The sequence below is a fragment of the Monodelphis domestica genome, chromosome 1 (assembly GCF_027887165.1).
Source record: "Monodelphis domestica isolate mMonDom1 chromosome 1, mMonDom1.pri, whole genome shotgun sequence".
NCBI classification, from domain to species: Eukaryota; Metazoa; Chordata; class Mammalia; order Didelphimorphia; family Didelphidae; genus Monodelphis; species Monodelphis domestica.
Window position 1 is genome coordinate 515,007,470 of NC_077227.1, and position 12,698 is coordinate 515,020,167.

At 38.0% G+C, this 12,698-nt stretch overlaps 1 protein-coding gene across 1 annotated transcript in view; it reads left to right on the forward strand.

The window, feature by feature from the left end:
* RAB10 (RAB10, member RAS oncogene family) overlaps positions 1-12,698 on the forward strand; it is a 99,990-nt gene that overhangs the window by 62,872 nt on the left and 24,420 nt on the right. The window lies entirely within an intron of this gene.

Below are 12,698 nucleotides of genomic sequence, written 5' to 3' on the forward strand. Positions count from 1 at the left end.
CCCATCTTGACCATAAAAAAGTAAGGGAAGACCCAGAAGATGACAACAGTGTGAAAATACCTACAACCAAAGACTCAAAGAAAAATACTAATTCCACCTAAGCCCAGCAAGACTTTATAGACACATTAAAGAAAGAAATTAGAATAGAGGAGGAAAATGGGGGGGGGGGTGAGAGTAGTGCAAGAAAATTATGAAAAGAAAGTCAACACCTTGGTAAAAGATCCACACAAACAAAATACCTAAAGAAAATAACCTCTTAAAGAAAACAGAATTGGCCTAAAGGCAAAAGAGGTAGAAAAGTTCACTGAAGAAAAGAACTACTTTAAAAGCAGAATTGGCTAAGTGGAAATAGATATTCAGAAGCTCGATGAGAATAGTAATTCCTTAAAAATTAGAATTGAGCAAGAAGAAGCTAATGAATCCATGAGACTTCAAAAAACAATAATTCAAAGTCCAAAAAAAGTGAGAAAATGGAAGAAAAATGTGAAACATCAGAAAAACAATTGACCTGGAAAATAGATTCTAGGAGAGATAATTTAAGAATTATTAAACTACCTGAAAGCTGTGATCCAAAACAGAGGCTAAATATTGTTGTTTCCAGAAATTGTCAAGGAAAATTACCCTCATATCTTAAATCTGGGGGATAAAATAGAAATGGAAAGAATTCAATTATCACTTTCTAGGAAAGTACCCAGGAATATTATTGCCAAATTCCAGAGTTCCTAGATCAGAGAGCAAAGCAGCCAGAAAGAAACCATTCAGATATCATGGGGCCACAAGTTAGAGTCACACAAGATTCAGCAGTTTCCATAGTAAAGGTGGAGAGAATTTGGAATATGATATTACAGAAGATAGAGGAGTTAGAATTATAACCAAGAATAATCTACTCAGCAAAAATGAGTGATCAATCCTTCAGGAGAGAAAATGAAATAGATAACTTTCTAGCATCCCTCATGAAGAGACCAGAGAGGAATAGAAAATTTTACTTTCAAACACAAGACTCAAGAGAAACATAAAAAGGTAAACATGACAGAAATCATAAGCATTCAATAAGGTTAAACTGTTTACATTCCTATATGGGAAGATGATACCTGTAACTGAACTTTACAGTTAGGGTGTTTAGAGGTATTTATGTTGGCATGAACAAAAAAAAATTAAGTCTGAGAAGGATGCATTGGGTGGGAGAAAGAGGAAGGAGGGAGATAGAATGGATGGGGAAATTGTTCTCACATAAAAGAGGCACACAAAGAAGAGCTTTTATAGAGGAAGTAAAATGGGAGGGGGTGGGCAATGCTTGAACCTTACTCTCTTTGGAATTGGTTCAAATAGGAAAGAATACACACACACAATTAGGTATACAAATCTGTCTTATCCAATCAAGAAATAGGAGGGCAAGGAGATAAGAGATATGGAGCAGGGGGGAAATGGGTAGATTGGGGAGGTAGATGATAAAAGGGAGAATAGATTAATGGAGGCAGTGGCCAGAAGAAAAAGAGACTTTTGAGGAGGTATAGGACAAAAAGGAAAAAGAGAAAGCTAAATAGATGATGATAGGATGGAGAGAAATAGTTAGGAATCATAACTTAAATGGGAATGATCTTACCCATAAGATGGAAGCAAATAGCATGGGTTAGAAACCAGAATCAGATAGTATGTTCTTCACAAGAGATACACTTGAAACAGACTCAAAAGAAGTTTAATATGAAGCTGAAGCAGAATCTGTTATGCATCAATTGAAGTGAAAAGGGCAGGGGTAGCCATCATAATCTCGGGGGAGGGGGGGACAAAAAGCAAAAATAGATGTAATTAAAAGAGATTATCTGGGGAAACTATATTTTTCAAAGACGTGAAATAGACAATGAAGTATTAAAAAGAATCAAGATTACAGCTTCCTAACCACTTGTTTTCCACTTTAGAATTTTACAATCACTGGTGTCATCAGAAAAGAAAAGAGAATTCATTTCAGAAACATTGCTGAAGTAGAATTGATAGGCTTTGGCAACAGATTGAATATGATGAGGATTTTAGGATCACAGCAGTGATCGCCATCTTGACAATGATACTCATTGAGAGAACTTCTGGAAAAGCCGCCATGGGTCCATTTCCAGAGAACTGTTTGAAGCGTGTTTTTGTACTCGTAGTTCCATTGTGGTCGCTATGGTCAGTTGCAAGTAAAATGGATACTTGTTACAAAATGCTATAAATCCTTAGGGCAGAACCTTTTCAGTACATTGTTACAAACCTCACAAATCCTATTTTTCCTAGTCAGTAAGTAACAGATTTGCTAATATGAAGACTGTATCCAGTTTGTAAACCTAACTTGTAAAATGCCCCAATTTTTTTTTTTATTAAATGTTTGAAAATCACACAAAAAAATGCTTGAGGGACTGATGCTAATTTGTGATTTTCTAAGTCATTTGAGCCAAAGGGATCCATTTCTATTTGAATCTTAATACAAAAGTAAAGTATTCATTTTCCTATTGTTCTTAGACAGCTAAAGTTTCTTTGCTGGGTCCTCCCCCTCTGTTTCATTTGCTCTTTGCTCATTACCTGTGCAGAAGCTGTCTATTGTAATTTCTTCTTTTTCTGTTGTTTGCTCCAGTTTACCCCTTCTTTGCTCCCCGTATTTGGCTGTGCTCTTGCTCCTCTCATTTTGCTTTGATTTGGGGGCTGTCAGTCTCCCCTGTTGGAGCTTTGTCAGATCTCTTGTTACAATCTCTAGGGGAGGAATGTTAGCTTCCCTGTCCTCTGGAGGCTTTTGATTGGATTGAGTTCAATTGGGTTGGGCTGTATGTGGTATGAAGCACTGAGGCTCTGAAGACTCCTGGAAGGCTGGGCCTCCCAGGCTCTCTCCAGTTCTCTCCAGCTGCTTCTCTGCTGTCCACAAGTGCCTTTGCCCGCCTCCCTAAACTCTGAGGAGTTCTGATGGGATTAGTTCAACTGGATTGGTCTGGATGTGCCTGAGGCAAGGGCGCGACTGGAGCCCGGTGGAGGGACCCAGCCACTGCTCGTTTCTCCCTGGCTTCCTCCCCGCTGTCCAAGCTGGATGCTCCCAGCCCGGCACCCCACTGCTCCCAAGGTAAATCCTGCAAACCAGCATCTTTGCCCGCTCAGAGGTTCCCGCTGCTGCTGGGGCCCAGCCCTCTGGGTTGTGGGGGAGGGGTCCTGGGACCTACCCTCTGCCTTCCCCTTAGCCCTGAGTATTCTCAGATTCCGGCTTTTGGGGGAGGGGGGGGCGTACCTTTTGATTTGAGTCCAGAAGGAGGGTTCCCCGCTTCTGTCCTGTTGTTCAGACTGAATTTCGGTGCTCTAGGAGCATTCAGTCTGTATTGGTAAGGAAGAGTCTTCCACGAGGTCTGAACTTTTGCTACTTGCTAAGCTGCCATCTTGACTCCGCCCTGACAGCTAAAGTTTCTAAAGAATCAAGATTATAGTTTCCTAACCACTTGTTATCCACATTAGAATTTGCAATTACTGTTGTCCTTTTCAGTAGACTATTTTATAGCTAAAATTTATAGCTCAAATGTTCACTATAGTGAACACTATTGAGGTCAATTTTCTTTTTGATGAAGTTGTCTTATTTTCACCTTTGTCCATAGAATGGGGCTTATTGATTTGGTTACAATAGATTTATACAACAAAAACAAGAACAAAAAAACCACTCAAATAATTACTTTCCCTGGCTGTTTATTTAGTGGAACATTAGCAAGAGTTTCTCAACCTTTTTTGGACTTGAAAAATAACCCAATATTTTCAGTGTCTGATATTGCTTTGGTGGGAATAGGTCTGCAGCTGGCCTGATCCTTACTCCCCTCCCTGTTATGAGCCCATTGCATACTATAGAGAATGGAGTTATTAAAACAGTCGCCAACATGCAGGTCTATCAAGTAAGGCTTGATCTCTGCTCTGTTAACTTGAAATGCTTTCTTTCTTATAAATGTGAGCTAATATTATTCTTCAACTCCTTACAGTATTCTCCCATCTCAACCAAACAAAGGTCAAATAGGAAACAAAATACCCTTCTCTTTGCTTTACTGCATTTAAAGCAGCCACCCCACCCATTCCCAACCCATTTTTCATTAGGTAGAGAAAAGCTTTAGACACTTAGGGCTTGGGGATAGGATTTCTGTTCATTTTAACCAGAGTTTCCTAGTCCATCATGCCTTTAAGTAGAATAACATTCTTGCTTTTCAGGCCACAGCCAATGGTATGACTATTTTCTCCATCAGTGGAAATGATAAGTTAATCTGTGCCCTCTCATCTTGTGCAATCTTTGCCCATGTCTCCAAGTCTCTGGATACTTTCAAACCCATGTGTAACATTGCTATCTTTCTTTTATTCCTCACACTTTACATACAAGTGTTTCACTTCCTTCTTCAGTCATGCATCCTTCATGTACTTTATTTTTTAAAACTCTTACCTTCCATCTTAGAATCAATATTGTGTATTGGTTCTGAGGCAAAAGAGCAGTAAAGACACTAGGCAGTGGGAGTTGAGTGACTTGTCCAGGGTCACAGCTAGGAAACATCTGAGGTCAGATTTGAACCTAGGACCTCCCATGTCTAGTCCTGGCTCAATCCACTGAGCTAGCTGGCTGCCCCCTCCTTGTATATGTAAAAAAATCATTATACAATTTTTCTTTTTAATTGATATCATTTTATAAGAATCATTAATATTTGCCATTGTCCCTTCCTCTTCCAGTCCCTTATAACAAATTTTTTAAAAGGGAGAAAAACACTTATCAAAACTATCTAAATGCTTCTCTGTCTCTTCTTTGGAGCCAACCTTATTTAACATAATTTCATAACATTCTATTGTTTTGTGATGGCTGTTCCATCCATTTACATTGTTGTAGCCATTTGTTGTGTATCGTTTACCTGTTTCTCTTCACATCACTTTGCATCAATTCACATAAACCTTTGCCATTCTTCCCAATATTTATCTTTAATATAGTTTATTTTATTTATTTTTTCAGTTAAGTATAGAAAGAATTTTTGACATTTTAGGATTTGGATTTTCTTCTTTTCCCCAACCCCAAGGCAGTGAATAGTCTGATATAGATTATTACCTGTACTTTCATGATTGAAGACATAGCACACATACAATTTTAAAAAACTCAAAATAATCCCATTTTTTTAAACCCTTGCCTGCTGTCTTTGCATCACTTTTAAGGAAGAAGAACAGCAAGGACTAGGCAGTTAGGGGTTAAATGACTTTCCCACAGTCACACAGCTAGGAAGTGTCTGAGGCCAAATTTGAATCTAGGTCTTTCCAATTCCAACCCTAGATAGAACTCTACATAGCTGTCCCTCTTTCATGTATTTTTATGCCACTTCTTGATAACCTTGAAACCAAATTCTATTTCAACAAAATAGTTTGATTGCCCCATGAAATTAGTTTTGTAGTTTAGGTAGTCCCCACTTTTTCCTGAGCTATGTATATTCAGGGAGACTACAGGAAAGTAGGATAATTTTCTTCTTTTCCTTAAGAGGTGTATGATTTCATTGGTATAATTAACCTTTCCACTAATAGCAGATCATATAACCTTTCTAAAAATATTAATAGTTTGTATTTATATGTTGCTTTAAGGTTTGCAGAGTACTTTACCAATATCTTATTTTATCCTCACAAAAACCTTTGGAGGTAGTAGTAGTAGTAGTAGTAGTAGTAGTAGTCTCTTGGTAACTGAGGATGACGATTGTCTTTGTGCGCTTTCATCTGTGATATAGATGAGTGTGCACAAAAACACTTGTGCGTGTAGATTTAAGAGGAAAAGTCGGTGCACAGAGACAGTCCCACTCTCTCGTCGTTGGAAGCCTGGGTCCATTGGCACGAAAAATCGTTACACCTGGAGACTTCTTCAACTGCATTGGATGGCTGTGTTGTCTTTTGTGCTCCAACACACCCTAAGCACTCCACAGTGCTTTGCTGCATCACCCTCTCAGCCCTTGAACCTTCTTATTGGTTTCTTCCGCCTGTTCCACCGAAGCATTCTTAACATGCTGGGTGAGCAAAGCCCTAGTTCACCAGGGGTCTACAACCTGATGGCTACCCTCACAAGGTTTAGCCAGCCTGTGACTGATGATTGTGATAAGTAAGTAACAGAAAGGTTAGGAAGATATCTCTAGGATATCCAGTTTGAAAAGCTGATGATGAAAGACTGAAGATCAGGAGAGAGTTTGGAGCTGGATAAACAAATCTGAGAATCATATGCATAGAAATAATTGAATCCATGATAGTAAAAGAGATCACTAAGGGAAATCCTAAAGAGAGATAATAGAGCCTAAGAGAAAGCCCTAAAGGACATATATGGTTTGTAAGGTTAAATTAATATTAATAACTCCAAGTATTATGTTTTATAAGATTTAATAGTAATCACTTGAAGTAGAAGAAATAAAAAATAGAAGTACAAAGCTTAAGTATGACCATGTGAGTAAACTTTCCTGCCAAGCTCTCCCCATAGCCTCCACAGCCGTGTTCCAGGAAGAAGAGAGAGAGAGAGGCAGGGTCACACCCAAATTATATAGTCCCTACATTAACACATAGCATAAACACACAAATGGGATCCTGGATAAAAGAGTCCTGGGGAGCAAATTTTATCCACACAAGCCCTCCTGTGATTTCATTGGGAGGTGAGCATTTTGGAATCTCCCAGATTTACATGGCTAGTCTCCCCAATGAATCCTCACACATAAGCAGCTTATATCTCTAAAGATCACTTACGAAAGGTGCATACAATATTGCACTTTCTAAATGCATAATTTATTTGCATAATAATTTGGGGATAAGAGAGAAATAAAAGAGAAAGAGGGCAAAACCAATGATTGCTCAGTGCACTGACAAAAAGCCAATTAGGGGGCAGTCCCCTTTGGCATAAAAGTTTACATTCAGAGTAAATGCATTCAACCGACAGTTCAATTCATTACATCCCAAAGTTCATTCTGGATCTTTTGATTCAGTGTATAGTTTCTGCAGGCATCTCCATGGCGCCTTTTCCAAACAGTTCACTTTCTCGATTTGGGGAGTTAGCAAGTTTCTTATCCAAAAAAATTTCTCCAAAAGATTTTAAACTTAGCATTATAGGATAATAATACAGGTTAGTGAGTGTGACCAGGAAAAAGATTCGGGAAAGGAAACTGAGAAGGATCAGTCAGATATATACTGGAACCAGGAGAAAGCAATATAATGAACCTAGACAGAAAGAAGTAAAAGAGAATAGGGAGATCAACAGTGCCAAATACTAGGAAGAGGTCAAGAAAAACAAGGATTAAGGAAAGAACATTAAATATGTTGATAATAGTTAAGTCATTTACATACAATCATCATACATTCTTGTTTTTATTGTGTAATGTACAACCTTCCTGATTCTGTTCGCTTCACTCTTGTATAACTACATATAAGTCTTTCTAGGGTTTCTGACATATTTGGTCATTCCTTAATTGATGAAACTCCCTTCAGTGTGCAGTTCTTTGCCACCACAAAAAAAAACAAACTGCTAGAAATATTTTAGAATATATTCTATAATAAAATATTATAGAATAGAATAATAGAATTCTATAATAGAATATAGTTACTGAAACAGTAATATACTGTTGGAGACACTGTGAACTGATTCAACCATTCCAGAAAGCAATATGGAACCAGGATTCACAAAAACTATGTATACCCTTTGACCCAGCAATATCACTACTGGGTTTGTATCCCAAAGAGATCAGAGACAAGGGAAAAGAACCTACTTGTACCCAAGTATTTTTAGCAGTTCTTCTTGTAAACTCAAAGAATTGGAAATTGAGGGGGTTGTCCATTTCTTGAGGGGTTTGATGAACAAGTTGTGGTATGGTGTTGTAATGGAATAATATTGCACCACAAGTAACAGTGAATAGGATGATTTAAAAAAAAAAAACTTGACAGATTTATATGAACTGATTCAAAGTGAATTGTGTGGAATCAGGGCAATAATATATACAGTAACAGAAATATACAATGATCAGCTGTGAAGGACTAAACCATTATCAGCAAAGAAAATGTCCAAGATAATAAGGGACTCAAGATGAAAATGCTATCCACAAAAAAGGAACAATTGAAATCTGAATACAGATCAAAGCATGCCATCTTCCACTATATATTCTTCATGAGATTTTTATTGTATGTGTGATGTATGTCTTCTATCTTGGCATAAACAATATTACATAAAGTATGGATATAACTTAGGTTATTCACTGTCTGGGGGTGAGGAAGTGGGTGAGTGAGTGAGAAAGGGATGGGAGGGAGGGAAAAAATCTGAATTTTAAAATGTCAAAAAACAACTGTCAAAAATTGTTTCTACATGTAAATCAAAAAATGGAAAAAAAGTTGTTTTTTTTTAAACCTACAGTTTTATTTCCCTTTTCTTTGATCATCTTAGAAAATAAACCCAATAGTGGTATTACTGGGTCAAAAGGTATACATAGTGTTATATAATTCCTGATCAATTTCCAAACTAATTGATCAGTTCACAGTTCCACTGACAATGTATTAGTGTCTCTATTTTTCTACATTCCATCCAGCATTTGTCATTTTACCTTTTTATCATTTTAATCAATCACATAGATGTGAGATGATATCTCAGAACTATTTTGGTTTGCATTTCTCTAATCAGTAATGATTTAGAGCTTATTTCATATAGTTATATGTGTTTGATTTTTTTCATCTAAAAACTAACTGTTCATATCTTTTGACCACTTATCAATTAGGGAATGGCTCATATTCTTAGATATTTGTCAAAGTTCTCTCTACATATTTTTTCACTTATTTTCAAATTTATTTTATTTTTTCACCAATTACATGTAAAAAGTTTCCAATATTTTAAAAAGAATTTTGAGTCTCAAATTCTCTCCCTCCCTCTCCCCATCCCAAATGAGATGGTAAACAATCTCATATGGATTTACATGTCCAATCACGTAAACCATTTTTCCACATTAGTGTTTTTGTGGAGGGAAATGAACAAAAAAAATTAAGAAAGTGAAAAAAGTATGCTTTGGTCTGGATTCAGACTCCATCAGTTCTTTCTCTGAAAGCAGATGTCATTTTTTTTTATCATGAGTCCTTTGGTATTGTTTTGGGTTATGTATTGATAAAAATGGCGAAGTTATTCACAGTTGTTTATTGTACAGTATTCCTGTCACTGTGTACAATGTTCTGGTTCAGCTTATTTCACTCTGCTTTAGTTCATGTAAGTTCAAGTTTTTCTGAGTTCCTCCTGCTCTTAATTTCTTACAGCACAAAAGTATTCCATTATAATCAAACTATAACTTATTCATATATTCCCCAATTGATGGGTTTCCCCTCATTTTCCAATTCTTTGTTCCCAGCAAAAAGAGCTGCTTTAAATAATTTTTGTATACATGGGTTCTTCCCCTTTCTGTTTTTCCTCTATATATTTTAGCTACAGAACATTAAATATGGTAATTAAGAGGTTATATATAAATTTTTGAGTCATCTGTATAACAATGACAATTAAATGCAAGAGAGCTGATTACTTATTCAAGCAAGATAGGAGAAAGAATAGAGAAAAGGACTTAGGGTGACCAAAGCATAGATGGTAAAGTACAAATATGTCCTAGGAACAAATAAAATGGACCAGTTAATGGCAGAGTAAGGACTAAATCTCAGGACAAAAAGGTCCTGACTTACAGACCAAGGATTTTATTCACTGTTTCTTTATGAAACTGCTACTTTTTCCTTGTATGATGTTGAGCAAGTCACCCTCTCTGAACCTCCATTTTCTCATCTATAAAGTGAAGGTAATGGACTAGATCAGTGGTATCAAACTCAAATAGAAATGAATCTCCATGAACCTTTGGAGGTAGGTGCTATTATTATCCCCATTTAACATATGAGGAATCTGAGGCAGACAGGACAAGAGGTTTTCACAGCTAGTATCCAAGGCTGGATTTAAATGGAGATTTTCCTGACTCCAAATCCAAAAAAAAAAAAAGGGGGGGGGGCAGCTGGGTGGCTCAGTGGATTGAGAGCCAGGCCTAGAGATGGGAGGTCCCAGGTTAAAAACTGGCCTCAGACACTTCCCAGCTGTGTGACCCTGGGCAAGTCACTTAACCCCCATTGCCTAGCCCTTACCACTCTTCTGCCTTGGAGCCAATACACAGTATTGACTCCAAGACGGAAGGTCAGGGCTTAAAAAAAAAAAAAAAACTATCTAGCTGCCTCTACATCTTATTTTATTTATTTATTTATTTATTTGTCCCCCCTCTCCCCTATTTGAATTAATTTATTTAGTCGATTTAGAACATTATTCCTTGGTTACAATAATCACATTATTTCCCTCCCTCCCCTCCACCCATTCTTCCCGCAACCAACACGCAATTTCATTGGGTATTACTTGTGTCCTTGATCAGAACCTATTTCCATGTTGTTGTTTACACTAGGATGTTCATTTAGAGTCTACATCCCCAACCATATCCCTTCGACCCATATATTCAAGCAGTTGTTTTTCTTCGGTGTTTTTACTCCCACTGTGTTTCCTCTGGATGTGGATAGTGGTTTTCCTCTTGGTTCCTCCAAGTTGTTCAGGGTCATTGCATTGTCACTAATGGAGAAGTCCGTTATTCAGTTGTACCACAGTGTATCAGTCTCCACGGACAATGTTGCTCCTCTCACTCTGCATCAATTCCTGGAGGTTGTTCCAATTCCTGTGGAATTCCTCCACTTTATTATTCCTTTGAGCACAATAGTATTCCATCACCAACAGATACCACAATTTGTTCAGCCATTCCCCAATTGAAGGGCATCCCCTCATTTTCCATTTTGTTGCCACCACAAAGAGAGCAGCTATGAATATTCTTGTACATGTCTTTTTCCTTAATGTAAAATTGGACTTGAACTCTGGACTTCAATCCCCACAATTCCTTGCTCCACTTCCCCAAAATGCTTTGTAATCTCACGGAAATTCTAAGGTGTGTGAGATCGAGAAGGTAGTTAAGCTGATTACAAAGACGTGGCTCTGGGGACTTCCGTTTTGGAGCAGAGGCGTCTCTTCCATGATGTGAGATTACCTTGTCTAGGCCACTCTGGCCTAGGCACGTGTTTCTTATCTTGTCTTTTCTTTAATCCTTAATCTTCAATAAACCTCTAAAAATATAATACTCCTTGTAGAGAGAAACTAATTTCTATCTCCCATAGTCTCCCCTAAATTTTAACTGTTACAGATGGCAACCACGAAGGGATGTTCCTTTTTCTTGGAGGCTTATAGGGATACAAATGCCCTGAGATTAACTGCCCAATTTCCATTCACATGTGGGAAGGTTGGGGTTATAAAATGTATTTCACTTCAGCTACAATTGGCCTTACCTTGTGTTAGGGGCAGGCAAAAATAACCAGAGATTGTTAAACAAAAATTACAAAAATCATATTTAAAAAACCCTTAAAATCATTTGAGATATTTAGCATATTAAATTTTCCAAGGTTGTTATACAATTATAACCAGTTCTGAAGGAGTCCATCTATCTCTATGACAATTTTACAAAGGCAAAATAGAAAAACTTTTTTCATATATGGGCTTAATCACTAATATTTTTTCAGCAGTTATAGGGGAAAAGCAACAGGATTTTAAAACTCAGTACCTTCAAAATAAATTCAATCAACCTGCAGTGTAAGAGAATAATATTGAATCCAGTAACATATGAATTTAACATCACAAAGTTAAACCATAACAAAACAATCAGGAAAAATGCAATAGAATGCAGAGATTTGTATGAACCATTGGAGTCTGAAATGCCTTAAAATATAGCCTCCAGTCTTTAAGTTCCTTGGGTTCTTATCCATTTAAATGTCTATTGTCAGAAGGCAGAGTGGTAAGGGCTAGGCAATGGGGGTTAAGGAATCTGCTCAGGGCCCCACAGCTGGGGAGTATCTGAGGCCAGATTTTAACCCAGGACCGCATGTCTGTAGGCCTGGTTCTTAGTTTGCTTAGCCACCCATTTGCCCCTTCAAAGTTAGTTGAATCTTCTCCCTGACAGGCAGATGAAGTCAATGCTATTACCAGAACAGTCAAAAGGTTTCCTTTTAAACAGCCCGTTGCTTAAAAGTCTGTTTGAAAAGTCTGTTTCTTCTCTCTCCCCTGCTATGAACCCCCTGTGGTCAATACCCCCATCCACGTGGAGCTCAGCCTAAGGGAAAATTACCATTCTCCTTTCCCTCTCATTCTCCTTTCCCTCCATTCTCTCCCCTCCGCCCACATGGCCAATACTGTTACCAGCTGGTTGCAATGAGTCCTGAGCGATCTGCTCCAAGGATCTGGGTGATGAGCCGGCTGGATCAGAGGCCAGATGGGTGAGAGACAGACCGCCGGGGTGGGTAGGGCCAGGAGCCAGAGCACCAGGTGAGCTCTTTGGGGTACAAACCCAGCTTTGCTGTGGCTGGATCAAAGGGCAGACAGTCTTTTATCGCCCTTCAGGCATAGTTCCAAATTGCCCTCCAGAATAGTTGGATCAATTCACAACTCCACCAGCAAAGCATTAATGTCCCAACTTTGCCACATCCCCTCCAGCATTCATTACTTTCCTTTGCTGTCATGTTAGCCAATCTGCTTGGTGTGAGGTGATACCTCAGAGTTTGATTTGCATCTCTCTGATTATAAGAGATTTAGAACACTTTTTTTTCATGTGCTTATTAATGGTTTTGATATCTTTAATGGAAAATTG